The sequence below is a fragment of the Heterocephalus glaber genome, unplaced genomic scaffold, assembly GCF_053883595.1.
Source record: "Heterocephalus glaber isolate CG9 unplaced genomic scaffold, H.glaber_assembly_v1.0 deba00000331, whole genome shotgun sequence".
In the NCBI taxonomy this organism is placed as follows: domain Eukaryota; kingdom Metazoa; phylum Chordata; class Mammalia; order Rodentia; family Bathyergidae; genus Heterocephalus; species Heterocephalus glaber.
In genome coordinates this window covers 22,070,407-22,089,828 of record NW_028258142.1, presented here as the reverse complement: position 1 = coordinate 22,089,828, position 19,422 = coordinate 22,070,407, and the positions used below count along the sequence as shown (strand labels likewise).

Sequence of the window (19,422 nt, the reverse complement as noted above, 5' to 3'; positions counted from 1 at the left end):
TCTTCTTTTCTTGTCCTTTTCCAGTACCAGGGATCGAACTCAGGGCCTTTCACTTGCAGGCAGGCGCAGCATCACTGAACTAAATCCCCTGCCCTACCAATGGCTTTCTTTCCATACATTCCCGAATAAAATGTTCCAAAATACTACTCATATATATTCCCTTTAATCCCTGAACATGCCTAACTTTGAGGCCACTTCTAGTTTGTTTGTTGGTTTGTTTGTTTTTGTTTTGTTGGTATGCTATAAATAGTAACAAATCATATATCTAAAAACTGATTCCTGGCAACTAACTGCAAGTGTAGCCAAACAATTCTGTTGAAGATACACATTCTGAAACTTTTTGGAGGCCAAAGGAGCAGGAAGACTGGGGAGGATAGAATGAGAAGCAGATAAATAGAAAGGCAAAATAGATAATTTTGGGGGGAAAAGCAGTTTCCTTTTTCCTAAAGCATATATCTGGTTTTGTTGTTTTGTTTTGGTGATACTGAGGATCAAACCCAGGAGCTCACACGTTTGGCAAGTGCTCTACCACTGAGGTGCATCTCCAGGGCCATATGTTTGTTGATTGTTCCCTTTGGCTGGTACTTAACAGTGGGAACAAATGATGCCCTGAAGAGAAAATAAAAAGAATGATAAAAGGGTACCAGGCCATAATGCAATTTAATTTCATAAATAGTAATGTCAAATAAATAGTAGCTTGTTATTTCAGTGTCTTGGCTTTTCTAGTCAATTAAACGTGCTTATTGACATAAACGAATACAATTCTACTAAAACTAGGCAACCCTCCCCAGTCAATCACCCTTCATTGTGACAGAATACCTGAGATAATCACCTTAAATGGAAAAAAGGTTTATTTTGGCTCACAGTTTTAGAGGCTTCAGTCCATGGTCACCTCCCCAGGCTGCCTTTGGGCCTGTGGCAGCACAGCACAGGGCAGAGGAGGCTGCATACCTCAAGGAGGCTGGGGAGAAAAGCCAGAGGAGAGGCTAGGATCCCAACATCCCCTTTAAGGGCATTCCTTCAACTTCCAAGGCTCTTTTCTCTAGGCCCTCCCTCCTAAATGGTCCACCACCTCCAGTAATGCCATGGGGTGGGGACACAAGTCATCAATACATGGGCCTTTGAGGAACATTCCAGATCCAAACTATAGTCCACAGATACCCACTGTAGTGCTGGAGATGGAGCTCAGTGGTAGAGCGCTTGCCTAGCACATGTGAGGCCCTTGGTTTATTCCTTGTACTGGGGGGGGGGGGGGGACACACACAAAAAACCTTCAATTTAATTTCCATTTAAATAAAAAGTAAATTTGTAGCTGGGAGTGGTAGTGCAAGTTTTGTAATCCCACCACAGGAGGATCAAGGGTTTAAGGCCAACCTGGGTTACATAACAAGACCTTGTCTCTGAATAAATCTTGGGTCTAAAACCAGGGGTAAGTGAGATCTTGCAAATAATACACAGTTGTAAAAAACTGTCTGAAAGCACAGTCTTCTCCTAGAATAGTTTACTTTATCTTGCTCTCCTCTTAACAAATTCTTTAGAATGACCTTGCTTTTTTTTTTTTTTCCCTCGAGACAGGGTCTCCTATGTAGCCCAGGCTGGCCTTGAACTCAAGGCAATCCTCTGGCATTAGCCTCCCAAGTGCAGTGATTGCAGGCATGCTCCACCACACCCAGCTGGCCTTGTTTTTAAAACAATGAGAAAATCACTCATTTTTGTTTTTGTTTTTTCCAGTTTCTTCAGTTGTCAAATGTAGGGCACACTATGTCAGCCTTACTTATGTCATCCCATTGGCCACATTGCAGCCTTGAAGCACTGTGTGGAGAGAAGTCCAGCCATCTGCCATCCAGCCTTCTCTGGGCACTGGCTTCAGGGAGCATGTTCAGGTGGTGACACTTGACACATATTTGCTGTCTTGGAATCTCCTACAAAATAGTTGGCTCTGTGGGGTTGGGATCTGTTTGTTTCCTTTTTCTCTGTATCCTCAGGGAAGTTCAGAAGGCATTCAGTGACTAGGGTCACAAATGATTTATAAGGACATTTTGGGGCCTAAAGATCTAAATATTAAAACCATGACAGGCAGTGGCCCCTGGTCAGAGCACATCTCAGCCTAGACAGAGTGAATTGTCTCTGAAGTCCCTGGAGGCTCTGGACAACACACAGTTCCTCTGTTTCAATGGGTTCCCTTTTGCTGGCCTTGGATTTAGATTGAAGGTAGAATTTAAATACCTCTAGGTATGAGAAAACATTGTGTTAGTAATTAATGGTCTTCAAATTTGGGACTAGGGGTGTGACTCTGTGGTAGAGCACTCAGCTAGCATTCACAAGACCAAAAATGGTAATAATAATTTTCAAATTTCTCCAAGTGAAAGCTCTTGGGAGATGTTTTATTAGGGAGGGTGACATAGTGTTGTCTAAGGTTATGGATTGGAGGAGGAAGACTGGGTTAAGCTCCAGGTAGAGGGAATTGCAAATCTTGCTGATTTCACGTTTGTCCCAGGCTTGCCTTTGCCCTGAAAGCCCATCTTGAGTTCATGGATTCTGAGTGAGTTGCACAATCTCCATGTGCCACAGTTCTCCAATGTGCAGGTGAACAGCTTTACTTTAGTGTGTCATCAAATGACCAGTAAAGCATAGAGTTGGATAACATCTTAATATATATATCCCTGGGATGAAGATGTAACTCAGTGGTAGAGCATTTGCTCAGCATGTGTCAAGCTCAGGGTTTGGTCCCCAGCACCACAACATACTGATTAACTAAAACACAGATCCCTGGATAGCCACCTTCCAATCAAGATACAGAATGTTGGGCTGGGGATTTAGCTCAATGGTTCCGTCGCCTGCCTCACAAGCACAAGGTCCCGAGTTCGATCCCTGGTACCAAAAAAAAAGAAGAAAAAGAAAAACAAAACAAGATACAGAATGTTTCCATCACTCCCCACCAGATTTCCACATGCTCCTTAGAAGTTTATCCCTCATAGTGGCCCCCAGGTAACACTAATCTGCTTACTGTCAATAGATTCCTTCTACCAGTTCCATATGTCTTACAAATGGAAGTGCATCATGTATACTCTCACACCTGGTTTTTTCACACATATAATATTTTTGAGATCAAGATGTTGTGCCATGAATCAGTAATTCATTCCATTTTATGTATTCCAGCAAAGCTTTTGTTTAAGAAAAAAACTTAAGCTAAGCATGGTAACTTTGTTTATTTTACTAAATAAGTAACCAATTTTATTTATTTTGTTTGATAGCTATGGAGTTTTTAAATAAAAAGAATGTTTATGTATTGACTCAAAACATGTAGAAAACATAAAATATCTAGATAGACACTGTGAACATTCTTCTAGACATATTTTACTGTGTCTGTACATATATGCATGTTCATGGAGATATAAAATTTTATAAATGGAATTATATTATTTAGTCTATGCCATTTGTTCTATTTTTATTCAACAATTTCTGATTGCCAGTGAGCATAGATTTGTAATACTCCTTTGTATATATGAGCTATATTTAATCAGTTCTTTATTTGAGAACATTGTTCTCAAATTTTTACACTTTAAACAATTAATATTCTCATATATCTTTGTGTGAGTTTATTTTTTAACATGAACTCCCAATAGTGGCATTCCTTACTCAAAGTACTGTATATGAACATGTCACTTTCTGAAACCTATTGCCAAAGTGTCTTTCTGAATGTTTAGACATATTTATACTTCCGGAATAGTGATTGCATGCTCATTTGTTATATGCTTTTCACAGGCTTGGCAATATTTTAAATTTGACAATACATAAGAAATAAAAACAACTCTTCATTTATGAGATTCCTATCTTGTTTTGTATCTTTGAACTGAATTATCTTCTAATCATGTCTACAAGGTGATTAGGAGACTAGAAATATTTTGGGGGCTCTAGTTTTGCACCCTAAAATGGGTATATACCCATCCCCAAGTCCATTTCTCAAAAACCTACTTTACTCCACATTTCCCAAAACCACTGTTTTGCCACCAGAGGGCAGAGGCATTGCAGAAACATAAGCCTAGATGGGTCACCTCTCAACAGGAAGTACTGTTAATAACTAGGGTAGGGCAACAGAATTAATCCAGGTAGCATCAACCCCACATCCACTGCCTTTTCAAGAATTTCCAAGAATTCTTGGCACCACTAACCCAGGCTATTAGCACTTCCAGATAATAGTTAGCACATTAGTAGGATTGCCTTGCTTGGAGGTGTCACTTAGGACGATAACCAGGAATATCTTTGTCCAATTTGTCATATCTGGGTTATGATTATTTACGTTCCTATAACCTTAGAAGTTTCTCAAAACAGCATGTTAAAATTTCATTTTAGGTCAGAAATTTCTCAAAGCAGAATTTTAAAATTTCATTTCAGGCTGGGGATATGTATATATAATTCAGTGGTAAAGTGACTACCTGGCATGCTCAAGGGCCTGGGTTTGATCCCAGCACTGCAAAAGTAAGTAAGCAAATAAATAAATAAAATTTCACTTAACAATTGGGTATAGTGCATATACCATGTTATCTCTACCTCAAGTCCAAATTAACCTGTTAATTACTCCTAGTTTGCAACAAAAAGAAACCTACTGTGAAAGAAAATATAATATGATTTTTAAAATGTATATTTGGGGCTTTTAACCAATAGCTGGGCTTAATTCCTGTATTAGTGAGGCCATCTGTTGATTTTCTCCATTACTATGCCTTCACTGCTTGGACTGAACACCACGTCTACTTCTTTTCCCTTTCCAACAGGCTCCTTTAAGATTCCCCCCAGAGTCTGGATCATTGATGAAGCCAGTCATCACAAAAAGGAATCTCAGGCTGAGGATATAGCTCAGCGGCAGTGCTTGCCTAGCAGGGGCAAGGTCCTGGGCTCAATCCCAGTACTGCAACAAACAAACAAACACCTTCTGACACTAAATCCCCTAGCACTCCTATTCATTCCCCCTCACTCCTTTTCCCTCTTTCCCTCAAAACAAACTGGCCAAAGACTGGCCAAGAGTGATGCGGACAACTCCACCTTCACTTCTTAGGGAGTGGCGCTTTTCCTCTGGACAAAACTCATAAAAGGTGATTTTCCCACTAGGTACCCCCAGTGAGGAGACTCACTAGCATCCTCCTAGACAAATCTACATAGACATAATAAACACAATACTAAACATCATATAGGCTTATTATAAGAACCAATCATAACTTTATTTGAATGGGAACAAAACTGGGGAGAGGAGAATGCAAGTGAATTCACTCTACAAGCAGTGATAACAAGCTCTGTGTGCCGGAACTGTTCTGGGGGCTGGGAACAGAGAGGTGATTAGATCCTCGTCTTTGCCCTCACATCGCTTGCACTGTAGTAATGTGCAATATAGACAAGAAACAGTTGATCAACACAGTGTTAGGGAGTAACAGGTGCGAAGGAGAAGAATTAAACACGGAGGCACAGATTCGGGGTTGGGGCAGACGTGAGCAGCAGTCTGGAAGAGAAGTGGTGAGCCACACGAAGATGCGAGGAAACTTACTCCACGCAGAGGACTTGTATTGGAACATGCGTAGCGAGCGGAAGAACAGCAAGGACAGAGTAGCTGGGGAGTAAATGATTATGAAAAGAAGAATGGGGGCTGGACCCACGGGACAGAGGCAGGCTCTCCCTCCCTCCTGCCTCAGTAGATCATGCCCAGGGCCGGAGCGGGGCGGGGGGGGGGGGGCGCAAGCCGATACCGTTTCCGGTTACAACACAGGGATCACAGCACACAGACGCAGCCGCTGCAGAAGCGCTACGGCATTACCTCCTGTCAATTTAGCAGCCCCCAAGGAGACCCCGACAGGGTGCTGACACAAAACCTCATCTAGACTCTGAAGCCTTTGGGGGTTTTTGAAGAGAAAGAATTGCAGCGCAGGATTTTAATTTTGGGAAAATTAAATAACCTAGTGAAAGAGTGTATACAAGAAATCTCCCACAATCTGTAATTGAAAACGTTGGAGGAAAAATTTTTATGGTTGGATCTTACGGATTAGGAGTACATACAAAAGGTGCCGATATTGATGGATTATGTGTTGCACCCAGACATGTTGATCGAAGTGACTTTTTCACCTCATTCTATGATAGATTGAATTTCCAGGAAGAACTAAAAGATTTAAGAGCTGTGGAAGAGCCATTGTACCAATCAGCAAACTCTGTTTTGATGGGATAAAGATTGATATTTTATTTACAAGATTAGCAAGGCAGACTATTCCAGAAGATGTGGACCTACGAGATAACAGTCTGCTTAAAAATTTAGATATAAGATGCCTAAGAAGTCTTAATGGTTGCAGGTTAACCTATGAAATTTTACATTTGGTACCAAACAATGACAACTTCAGGTTAACTGAGAACTATCAAACTGTGGGCCAAACGCCACATCTACTCCAATATATTAGGTTTCCTCGGTGGTGTTTCCTGGGTTATGCTAGTAGCAAGAACTTACCAGCTTTATCCAAATGCAATAGCATCAACTCTTGTACATAAATTTTTCTTGGTATTTTCTAAGTGGGAATGGCCAAATCTAGTGCTATTGAAACAGCCTGAAGAATGCAATCTTAATTGGTTTGCATGGGACCCAATGGTAAACCCCAGTGATAGGGATTAACCCAGTGATAAAATTACACCAGCATATCCCCAACAGAACTTCATGTACAGTGTGTCCTTTTCAACACAGGACGGTCATGGTTGAGGAGTTTAAACAAGGTCTTTCTATCACAGATGAAATTTTGCTGAGTAAGGCAGGGTGGTCCAAACTTTTTAAAGCTTGAAACTTCTTTCAAAAGTACAAATATGGGCCGGGGATTTAGCTCAGTGGTTCCGCCGCCTGCCTCGCAAGTGCATGGTCCCTAGTTTGATTCCCGGTACAAAAAAAAAAAAAAAGTACAAATATAGTGGGCCAGGAATTTAGCTCAGTGGCGCTGTCCCTGCCTTGCAAGCTCAAGGTCCTGAGTTTGATCCCCCCGGTATCTAAAAAAAAAAAAGTATGTCCTTGAAGGCATGTTGGCTATGTTGCTCTCTTTTTTTTTTGTACCAGAACTCATGCCCTTGCACTTGCGAGGCAGGCGTGATGCCACTGAGCTAAATCCCTGGCCCTGTTGCTTTCTTAACTAAGTTTAATGATAGTGTACACGATGTCTGTTCTTCCTAGACTAATGTAGTTTTGGAATTTCCTTCTGACAAAGGACATACCACTTTTAGTAAACTCTGAATTTTTTTCTTTGTCAGCACAATGTGTGGCCCCTACATTTTGCTGCCTGATCTAAATAAACTGTATTTGTAGCAGTGTCAGTTCTGCAGGTTGTGTCAGTCATATACAGTACTCTACCTTGGCAAAAGAGTGAACTGCAAAGATCTGTAGTTAAGATTTTCTCTTAAGAAGCTAAGTGTTTTCATTGCTTACTTGTTAGTATTTTCATCTGGATACTTGTTTATCCTTAAGTGTCTTTATTACACAGACATAGCTAATAAAATGTCTACATACTATAGCCAGTTAAGTGTTTTTAAAAATGACAGCACAGGGGCCAGGGATTTAGCTCAGTGGTTCTGCCCCCTGCCCTGCAAGCGCAAGGACCGGAGTTCGATCCCCGGTACCAAAAAAATAAAAAAAATAAAAATGACAGCACATTGGCTACCATTTTCTCCCAGTTTCAAGCTCCTTCAAATATTTCTGCAAACTATTTTCTTGAGCTTTAAATGAGTATAATTATTTTTATTAGTGGTTTTAATATAATGGGTTAATGCCTTGGGTTAATGCCTTAAATTAATGCCTGATTGATTGTGTTGGTTTGATGAGAAATGTAAGTTATAATAAATCTTACTTTAAAAAAAAAAAGAAAGAATGGGCACTTGGGTGGACAAGTAATGGGCTATCAGGACAAGACATGAAATTTGTGTCTGCCTCTCATAGTATGTTGACCATAGCTGATAAATAGGAATTTCATGGAGGGGTTTCAAGACAACCGAGTTAGCTCATTTCTGTGTGGGGCAGGGGATTCTAGAGTTTCTTATATCAGAAGCAGCGAGACGCTCAAAGACTGATGGAGATGTACAAAAGGATACAATTGAAAGGGGTCCTGCTGGCCAAATTTGGGACAATTAGAGCTTCAAAAACAATAACAGTAGGATGGAACTAACATTAAAGTATTTTTTAAAAACTCAATCATCCAGGCATGGTGGTGCAAACCTGTAATCCCAGCACTCTGGGAGGCTAAGGCAGGAGGACAAGAAGTCTGAGTTCAGCCTGGGCAATTTAGGGACTTAGTGAAACCTTGTCTAAAAAAAAAAAATTACAAAAAGGGCTGAGTATGTAGCTCATTGTGAAGGCCCTGGGTTCAATCCCCAATACCAGATGACAAGGCCAGGGATTTAGCTCAGTGGCACCGCGCCTGCCTCACAAGTGCAAGGTTGTGAGTTTGATCCCCGATACCAAAAAAAAAAAAGTAAGCAGATAACATATGGGATGGGAAGTTACAGACAAACAAGGGAAGGAGGCTAGAATGATTTGTGTGGGCCTTGTAGATCTTGAATGTGTGTTTAGTCTAATACAGACACAGTGAACACATATAAAAATATTCGTAGGTAGGTGCAGACACAGGTTTGCATGTACACCTGTATTTCCTAGCTCTGTCACTCAGAGGGCCTACAAGTAATGACATTGCAGGAGCAGGAGACATCCAGCATCAGACACACCCATGTCTGGGTTGGTTTCCTCCCTTCCTTCCTTTCTTCCTTCTCTCTTTTTTTTTTTTTTTTTTCCTTTTCCTTCAGTCTTGTATCTGTTCAGTACTTTTATTTATTTTTTTGTAGTGCTGGGGATAAAACCCAGACCCATATACATTCAAGGAAAGTACCACTGAGCTACACTTCAGCCACCGGTCCAGGTTTTAGGTGTCCTCAATTCTCTAACAGAAGGAAACGGAACTCCCAGGAGAAACAGCTGAACCTCGGACTGAGGTAGAACCTCGGACTGGTGGTATCTTGCACCAAAAAGTACAGAAACAATAACAACAACAAAAACTAACCAAAACTATTGCAATGATGGGAGCATTCCAAAGGGACACAAGACTACACTAAAAACTTTCAACGGCCAAAGCAGAACAGTTTTAGCAAAAAAAAAAAAAAAACAAACTTAGATTATAATCCTAAGCATAAAATATTCATGAGTCCAAACTAATATAAATAAATGACTAAATAAATTTTAAAATAGAAGAGCCAACTCCCAAGAAGATCAATTCCAGGCAATTTATATAGCTTCTCCACCCTCAAGGAGGGTGGCACACTCATGCAACCAGCTACTTGGGAGGCTGAGACAGGAGGATTGCAAGTTCAAGGTCAGCCCAGGCAACTTAGTGAGACCCGTATCTCAGAGGAAAATTTTAAAAAGCTGGGAACGAGGCTGGGGATTTAGCTCAGTGGCACTGTGCCTGCCTTGCAAGTGCAAGGTCCTGAGTTCAATCCCCTGTACCAAAAAAAAAAAAAGCTAGAAATGTAGCTCAAAATGAAGGCTCTGCGTTCAATCACCATACCATCAGAGAAGAAAAAAAAAAAATAGGTCCACTAGTTGTTAAGTGCCATGCTCATCTGTTAATAATAGAAGAAACTATGTGTTAACTATATGGAAACTATAAGTCTAAAGCTCTTTGAAGATAAAATTTGTTTTACAAAGTAGAAAGCTTTACAAATAGAAAGCTGAAAGTGTAGCTCAGTGGTGGAGTGCTTGCCTTGCCTGAGCAAGGTCTGGGTTCCACACTCACACTGTAAAAACAACATCCAGTGAGCCCTGATTAATAAGAGAAGGGGTGGCTGCTAATAAATGTAGAGGGCATGAGACAAAAAGCTTATAAATTATTTTTCAGTTCTTAATGTAGTAATTGATTCCTCCAAAGTCATCCACATATGCTAAAACTATGCAGTGGAAAAACAGCTACGTAGGAAACAAGATTTTCACATGACCTTGAGAAATTACCCTACAAATTACCTATTAACTCCCAGGGGTGAAAATGTACCTTCATAAAAGAGAAATCTGAAGATTTCTGAAGAAATTCTAAATCTAATTAATTAAAATTAATCCAATTAATCTAATTAATCTAATCAATCTTAGCCTCTCCAATAATAGAGTACCCTAATATATACTTCCCAGCATGATAAAGTTTAAAGGGCACAATATTACCTGTGAAAAATGCTTAAAAATATGAAGAATGCTTAAAAAACGTTTGGCCCACCTGTCTATCATCCCAGCATTTGGGATCTGAGGCAGGAGAACTGCTGCAAGTTCCAGGCCAGCCTGGGCTACACAGTGAGTTCAAGGCCAGCCTGAACTACATAGCAAGACCCTTTCTCCAAAAAAAAAAAAAAGTTTAGCCTGAATTTATTAATGAAAAACAAACTCAGAACCTGGAACACTCCGTAGAAACCACTGCCCAGGGGGGCAAAAAGAAAGGTGTATATGGAGAGCAATTTTTGGCAAAAAGACTAAAGAAACATAACCAAATCTAAAGTGTAAATTTTGATTGGATCTTTGATGCAAAAGAAAAGACATAAAAGCATTTCAGAGAAACCAAAGGACACTTGGAGTGTATGTTAAACAGTAGAGAATTAATCTTGATTTTCTCAAGTTGTGATGATGCATTACCATTAAAAGGAAAATGTGGTTATTTTCAGGAGATGCAGACTGAGTATTTTTATTATTTTAATTAATTTACTTATTCATTTTTTGGTACCAGGTATCGAACTCAGGTCCTTGCGCTTCCGCAGCAGGCAGTGAAACCACTGAGCTAAATCCCCGGCCCAAGACTGAGTATTTTTAAAGTGCCATAATTTCCGCAACTTACTCTATAATTTAACAAGAAAGAGCGTACATTTGTTTCAAGGGACACAGATAAAGAAAATTCGCAAAATGTTAACAGTTGGAGGATTTGGTGATGCTATGTTCATTGCATCATCTTTCAAATTTTCTGAAGATTCTCAAATTTTCAAAATAAAAAGTTGAGAACAATAAATTTCCTAAATATGATATATTTTAAATACTTTAATTTAACAAATGAATTCTTTTTAAATGAAAATGTAACAGAATCTGGAACACTAAAGTAGAATTTTACAGTCAAACCATAATTACAAAACCCATAAAAAAACACTTGGCCAATGGTGCTCATATACCAGTAGCATCGGGTTATTTGGGGGACAGTTTAACCTCATTTATTGAGAAGACTAAAGACCCAGATTTGAGCTCTTCCTGAGATGCCTGAGCCACATTCCCTCCCAGTGTAGACCTAGATACAGAAACGAGCCAACGTGGACACACAAAGGTCTCCAGCCTCCACTCCCTCCCCAGGGGCCATTTCTCCAGCCAAAACACTCCTTCGGGGCAGGAAAGGCAAAAAACATTAAAATACAGTTCAAATGCACAGGTATCCCTTTTCCGGTAGATCCTTAATCCTCTCTCTTCGTGGCAGCTTCCTTTACAAAATTATCACAGCGGAAGACACAGGGGTCACAGCCAGCGGGAACTGGTGCGGGCTGGTACGGTCCAGAGGGGCCTGTAAACACAAAGCCGGGCCGGGCTAGTTCCTGGGGCGGGGCCTGGTCTGGGAGGACGGGGATGTTTTGCAGCCACGGCCTTGGGACCCCTAGGTAGGGCCCCACGGACCCCTAAGGGAAGAGCGGGGGACCCAGAAGACTCACTCCACCTATGGGCGGAGTGTTAGTGGGAAGGCCTGAAACTAGGAAAGGCAGAACCTCCCTTTGCCTTCTCTTGCTGGAACGGCTGCCTTCCCAGTGCACGGTCTACAGGCCGAGCTCCAGCCCTACCTGCTCGCACTCTGCTCCACGTGCACAGGACGAAAGCAGGCGAGCAGGGACGGCGGTGACTAGGACCACTTCCTGCCCTTCGACATCCATTACGCCAAGGTCCAAGCAAGCTGTCTTGGTGCAGAAAGCGAGAATCAACGTTAAGCACATCCTCAGGAGAGTGCTTGCCAATGGGTAGGCAGAAAGGGAGCTGGAAAACTTGAAATCTAAAGAGTTTAACTGTTGAAAGGCTGGAATGAGGCTAGTGAGGGGCGGGGTAATTTCAACTGGATGGTTCAGTGACAGATATCCATTGTGCTACTGTATTTGTTTGTCTAAAACGTTTCATAATAAGTTATGTTGTGTACTGTATACATTACTTCAGTGCAAACTTTATAATGCATGGTGCTGGCCCGATTTCCAGGAAGTATATTGCCCAGGAAAGAATTCTGGCATGAGAGGTAATAAGACTCAGAGTCCTAAATCTGTGGCAGTTGCTAACTAGTCTTGCAACTTTGTGTGCAGCCTCCCACACTCGTCCTTCAATATCCTGGTGGTTGAGCCCAGGACTTCCAGAGTGTTAAACCAGCCGTCTACCACTCGGCTAGCTCTGTCTAAATCTATCTTTAAAAAGAAAGCACCCTACTCTGCCTGCCTCTGAGAAAGATCGTAAAATGACAGTATCGGGCCGGGGATTTAGCTCAGTGGTTTCACCGCCTGCTTCGCAAGTACAAGGACCCGAGTTCGATACCCGGTAACAACAACAAAAAAAAAGGTAAACATAAAATGACGGCAGGCTTATAATCCCAGCCACTAGGAAGGTTGAGGCAAAAGTATGCAAGTTCAAGGCCAGCCTAGGCAATTTAGTGAGATTCTGTCTCAAAATATAAAATAATAATGGGTAAATAAATAGGACACACATGTGTAAATACCGAATAGTTTCTCTGGTATGAAATACTAAAAGTGTAAATAAGGTTCAAATGATACAACTGATATTGTGAAATAGGAAGAAAAGGTCTAAAGGAGTTGGGGAAATGGGGAGGGTAGGGGAAAGGAAGGAAGGGAAAAGAAAAACATGAGAAAAGGAAAAAATGGAAACAAAGTCTCTGTAAATAGGGAAGGGTGGAAGGGGTAAAGGGAGGGCAGGGGAATGGGGAAGGGGTAGGAACTAAGATACATCATCTAAAGGTACAAGATCCCAGCGATCAATGTAACTTTTTTATACCTAAAATGTACCAGTAAACAATGAAAAAAGAAATGGCTGATGGTAGCTCAGTGCTAGAGTACTTGCCTTTCAGCAAGAGGGTCCAATCTCCAGTACCACAAATATATGAGTGTGTATACATAACTGTGTATCAGCATATAAATGTAATTCATTATGTACTTGTAGTCTAAACTATGCATGATGTTAAACTCAATTTATTTCTGGATCTTTGAGGTACTACATGAGTGCTTTTTAAGACACTGTAACGATGGAAGAGAAGGAGAACATTATTATAGAACCATAACTGGGTCAGCAGTCCCCTCTCACAAATCCTGTGTCACTTTATTTTTGTTCTCAAATCTCTATGAGTCTCAGTAAAATAGCAGTAGTAGGGGCAATGGAATAATTCTCATCTCTTGTGTGTGGTGGGAAAGGCAATAAAATTATTTCTCCCTAAGCATGTACTTGAAAACTAAAACATTTTAAAGTTCTCTTTATCTTTCCCAAAGCATTTTTCACTTTCAAAAGTGTATATGCTGAAGTCATGGCTTATAAATTTACATGGACTTATTTAAGGAATGCATTATAATTTCTAGCCAGATTAATGTCATTTTAAAATAGTCACTTGGGGAAGCCACACTTCTTGTCTATGATCTTTATTTTGCTTGAAACACATATGAAACTCTTCTGGGGTTACTTTCAGACTGGAATTATAGACCACACAAGAAAATTCATCTCATGGTTCCAAAGTGGTTTTATTTTTTTTTTTTTCCCAAAGTGGTTTTAGCTCCAAAGAGTACCCAGATGGACTGCTTGTGTTACTTGAGGAGTAAACTAAGTTGTTTCCGGAAAGAAAAGCTCTAAACAAAAAGAAAACATCTGCCACTCTAGAGAATATTCAAAAGATAGAGTGTAAGTCTGGAAAAGTTTCCATAATCTTCTTAGCGATAACAGTTCCTTAGCAATGACAACACAGTTCCTTGAGAATTGAAGAAACTATGATAGCTCTGAAGGCAGCAACCTGGATATAAAATATTTAGATCAGTTTTTTCTTTTTGCTCCTTTTTTTGTGGTACTGGGAATTGAGTCTAGGGCCTTTGCACTGAGCTAGATGCCCACCTTCACTCCCTCATCCTTTTTTTGAGATAGGGTCTCCCTAAATTTCTAAATTGCCCAGCCTGGGCTTGAACTTGCAATCCTTCTGCCTCAGCTGCACAAAGTGCTGGGATGAGAGGCATGAGGCGACATGTCCTGCTGAAAATCAAGGTTTTAGTTTTGGTGCTGGGGATTTGCACATACTAAGCACACACTATACCACTAAGCTAAATTCTTAGCCCCAAAATTGAACTTTTCAAATTTATAATTATTAAAATATTTCTAGAAACACTAATGGGATAATTTTTTTATTTTTTTGGTACCAGGGATCGAACTCGGGACCTTGCACTTGCGAGGCAGGCACGGGAACCACTGAGCTAAATCCCTGGCCCTGAGATAATTTTTTTTTTAAATAGCTCATGGGTTGAATCAGTGACAAAATGATACTATTATTTGCTTTTGGACTAATAAACTTTGGGATTAATCAGGCCAACAGACAATAACAAAGGAAATATTTAATTGTAACCTGGTGTTCGAGCATTGGCATGACATTTTGTTTTGTTTTGGGACAGGGTCTAGGCTGGTTTCAGACTCTTGCTTCCAAGAGCTGGAACTAGGTGTACGCTACCACAACCAACTTGGCAGTACATTTTTTTTGGTGCCAGGGATTGAACTCAGGACCTTTTGCTTGCGAGGCAGGCATGGCACAGCTGAGCTAAATCCCTGGCCCTTGGCATTACTTTTTTTTTTTTTGGTTCTGGGGATCGAACTCTGAACCTTGCGCCTTCGAGGCAGGTGGTGGAACCACTGAACTAAATTTCCAGCCCAGTCCAGACTCTTGATTAGGTCACTATGATAGTTTGTTATTTTGGGGGGTTTTTTGGTACCAGGGATCGAAACTATGATAGTGTTTGAGACTCCAGTCTCATCAGTCTCATGCTTGACCTCTTCCTGAATGGGTGACAATTTTTTTCTTTTTCTCTAAACTATGTCTTGTCACTTCTACCATAAGCACAATATTCCTGCTGACGTTACTGAGTGGATGAAATCTGCAACACAAATTGAAGATCTTCTGTTAACTAAATTTTAGCTGGAAAAAAATTATTGTTGGTACAACTGCAATAATCCTCAGGGAACTGAGATTATAGGCACTCACCAGCATGCCTGGCTTTTTTCAAGTTCTCATTATAAGCTAATTATCATTTTCTAGGGCACAGCAGTAGACATGCTAAACAATCACACTCACTTTTATTGGCGGGGGGGGGCTGGAGATTGGAGATTAAACCCAGGGCCTTAAGCATGTCAAGCCTTTGCTGTATTCCTAAGTATACCTCCAGCCCCTACACTTGCCTTTTCAAAAGATTTGGGAATACTTAAATAACATTCCTACAGAAAAGCAGAGAAATTGAATGGTAGCAACCAGTAATAAAAAAGGAAGTATCCTTTTAAAAATGTTACTTCCAAGTTACCAAACCTAAAGTGGCAACAAAAACTATAATATAAACAATAGCAACAATAAGAGACCAAGCAACCAGAAAATCTGTGGAAGTATATCATTTACAAAAATTGTACATTGAGACAAGGACATTTCACTGTGTTCAGTGAGAAAACGATTTCTATTTGGATGGGCTAACCTCAGCCCACCAACAAACATATGGAATCAAGGTAGGGTTGGGTGATTTAGCTGACCTTAATGGCTGCTAAGGGAAAATTTTGTCCAGTACAAAGCCCTACTCTAAAAGTCAGCTGTTAAAGAAAACCATAAAACTTTACAGTTCCTTTTGGAGACCTGGCTAAGCCACTAGATAATAAAAGCCAGGTTTATAAGCCAAGTGCCTGTTGGCACCTCAGTAATTCTGAGTTAAGCAGCTTGGATAAGTTCCTAGATCATTATTGGTCTGAGTTATCCTTAGTGGGCCAATCAAAAATAATGAAGGGGTAGGCAGGAAAGCTCTCCATCCTGTGCCTGACCACCTGGGCTATGTCAGCAGCAGCTCTGGTTACAGTGCCTTCCACTTCACTGAAGTGCCTCATTAAACATTTTTGTTTCTTATGTTCTCAAAAATTCTCTTTGAAGCTCCCACAGAACTTTCTACATTTAGTGAAAACAGTAGTAGACACAGAAAGAAACACTGCTTACTGCTTCCCTTCCAGTTAAATGCCAGCTAGTTACAAACTAGAAATTCAGACAGCTGCTGAGCCTGTTTCTTCATCTACAAAATGAAGCAGAGTATTTGTTTATTCACATGACAAAATATCCTTAAAGATATTTAAGGACCCCTCCTTCTCTATCTTCCTAGGGCTCTAGGTCTAGCTCTGAAAACTCACCTGTGGGCTCCCACACCCACCCAGGCAAAACTGAGTTCCTTCCTCATTCCCCAAACGTGGTCTCTTTTTTTTCTTTAGTCCATAGCAACTGGCTGGCTTTCTCCCTATCTTAACTATCTGATCATTTCTCAGTCTCTAAAATTCCCTGTTTCACTCTGCTAGCTTCCATCTAAGGATGGAAGCCCAGTTGCTGACATTTGGATGGTGGCTGCACATTCCAGGTGTCACCCATCTGCCCTTTGGCCTCTAACAGTTCTCCAGCCATCTCTACACTTGGCTAAGCCCTCTGGATATCTTTAGGCTAGATCATCCTGACAGTGGCTGTTACAACCCACCATCTCCTGCCATCTGTGGCACTGACATTTCACCATGATGGTCGCAACAGGAGCTGAGCAAACATTTCAAGATGACGAGGTGGCAAGCTCCTCCACTAGAGGAACTGAGTCCCTGAGTCCTCCAGGTAGCCATGCATAGTCAGGACCTTGGGTGCCAGGAATAGTCATCCAGGTGCTAATGACATTCACTTTTTTTTTTTTGGTACCAGGGATCGAACTCGGGACCTTGTGCTTAAGAGGCAGGTGCCATGCCACTAAGCTAAATCCCCAGCCTGACATTCACTCATTTTATAAGTATTTGCTGAGTGTTTACTGTGTGTCACGTTGTGCTAGGTGCAGTCTATGTAAAATTTCAAGGTCCGTGGTAGAGGAATTTACTGTCAGGAGCTGGGCAAGGCTTTTCCTACCTTGACCTGAACTCCAATCAGCCCGGGGCCGGGGGCCGGTTTCTAAAAATCAGATTCTGTTCTGTAGCTCTGGAATAGGGGCAATTTTGCATTTCTAACCAAATCCCTGAGGATACTGGAGCTAACTAGAGCAGAAAGGGTCCCCTGTAGTCTTCACAGTGCCATCTCTGGACCCAGTAGCTACTAGGACCGCCTGAGACCATGTTAGACAAGAAAATCAGAAAGTCTGGATCTGGAGCTCAGCGCCCTCGCTCTCTGGGAGATTCTGCTGCCTGTAGGGCTGGAACCAGGCTGCACTCCAGGCTGCACATTAGCATCGCCTGGGGGAGCTTTTAAGTGAGCTGGGTTCCAACAAGGACAAATTCAATGAAATCTCAGTAGGTGGGGTCTGGCATCCGGAATTTTTTTTTTTTTAAACCCTTTAGGTGATGTTAAAGAACAGCCAAATTGAAAGTCCCTGAACTAGAAGAAAGCTCCCACGTCTGCAGCCAAATCCAATCCAGATTGTCAGGGCTGCTACGGCCGCCATCAAAACAAGCTGTCTCGGGAAGCAGGGGGCTTTCTCAGAAGAGAAAACACATTTGAGTCTCCCTTGAGTTTAGCCAAATTGTTCGCCTAATATACAATTAGGGACAAAGCATTCTGCAGAGAGCTGTGTAAAAGCAAAGGGGGAAGGGCAGTGGAGGCCGGCAGGAGAAGGGAAGGAATGGGGAGGGTGGGCAGCAGCATTCTGTGTCTTAGGTGCTGAGACTGAAGGCACACTTAGCCTGATGCAAGAGGAGAGAAGGGAACACTTTCCAGAAGTCCAAGAATGTTCTCATTCGTCATAGCCCAGATGGTGGCAAAACCTTCTCACCAGCGCATCCTCTTCCGGCCCCCACCCCATCTTCCACACTGTGGCCCAGCCAGGGACTCTGACCTCATTCCTCCCAGATCTGAAGCATTTGCGCCTCCTAGGAGGGAATGGAGGCTGCGGGAGGTGCAGGCCCTGCTTTCCTCTTCCAGGTCCCTTCTTCCCCTTTCAGCCCGTAGGTCTCTGTAATCAAAAGCTGACAGTTCCCAAAGTGTTCCCACAGGCGTCCTCTTTCATCCCAAATAGGCTCACTCCTTTCTGTCAGGGTTGGCCATTGTTCTAACCCCTTAAAAAGATGGGTCAAAGTGCTAACCTCCAGGACGCCTAATTTGGAAAATGGGTCTTTGCAGAGGTAATCAAGTTAAAATGGGGTCATTAGGATGGCCCCTCATAGGAGATGACGATGTTTTTATTTTAAAAAGGGAGGGATCTGTATACAAAGAGAACAGGGAGAACTCCTTGGGTCAGGATAGAGGCAAAGATCCTGGGTGACTCAGCAGAAGCCATGAAACACCAAAAATGCCAGCAGGTGGTAGGCAGGAGGCCTGGAGCAGATCCTCCCTTGCAGTCCTCAGAGGGAGCCAGCCCTGCCTCGATTGGACTGACACCCTCCAGAACTAGGGGAGGTGAATTTTTATTGTTTAAGCCACCCTCTTTGTGATACTTTACACGGCAGCCCTGGGAAACTAATCTAGCACCCCTGAGTTATTGCTCTGGGTTAGAACCTGTGCTTTTGTCTGTTTCTCCCACCCTTTCTTGTTCCACCCCCGGCACCCAGCTTAGAGCCAGCACAGGAGAAGCAGCCGATGGGCAGCTAAGGATGGAGGAGGGAACAGGTGCCATCTGGCAGGAGAGACGGGATTTCTGTGCCACTTCAACACAGAAACCGTCAGAACTGGGCTGGATGCTGGAGGGGTGGGGCAGTGGAGCCTGGCTGACAAGCTGAGCTGGCAAGTCTCCAGCTGACCAAGTCCTGGGTCTGCTTACTGAGCCTGAGACTCGAGGCTCAGTCTTGGTTTCCTCACCTGTAACATGAAGTGGAGTATTCTTTGCTTGGCCTGGCTCCCCTAAACTTAGTGCTAAAGGAGTATAAGCAGACAGACACATCCTGCATTGGAGGCTGGACAAATCTATATGTGCAGGTCCCTTTAGGATGTTTCAGTGGCCCAGATGTGAAGATTGACTGAAAGGAACAAGTAGAGATCATTGACTGAAGTATGCATATGCATTTGTACCTGTTCTTTTACTTTTTGTCAGTTTGTTAAGTGTTTGTTTGAAGTACCGAGGATTAAACACAGAGTCTCTACACTGAACTACATCCCAGCCCCTCACCTCACCTTTTTTTTAAAAACACAAGTTCTTTGTAAATCACTAAGT

At 41.9% G+C, this 19,422-nt stretch overlaps 1 pseudogene; it reads left to right on the top strand.

The window, feature by feature from the left end:
• The first annotated feature begins 5,373 nt into the window (after positions 1-5,373).
• Positions 5,374-6,845, top strand: LOC101714231 (poly(A) polymerase type 3 pseudogene; annotated as a pseudogene).
• The last annotated feature ends 12,577 nt before the right edge of the window (positions 6,846-19,422 follow it).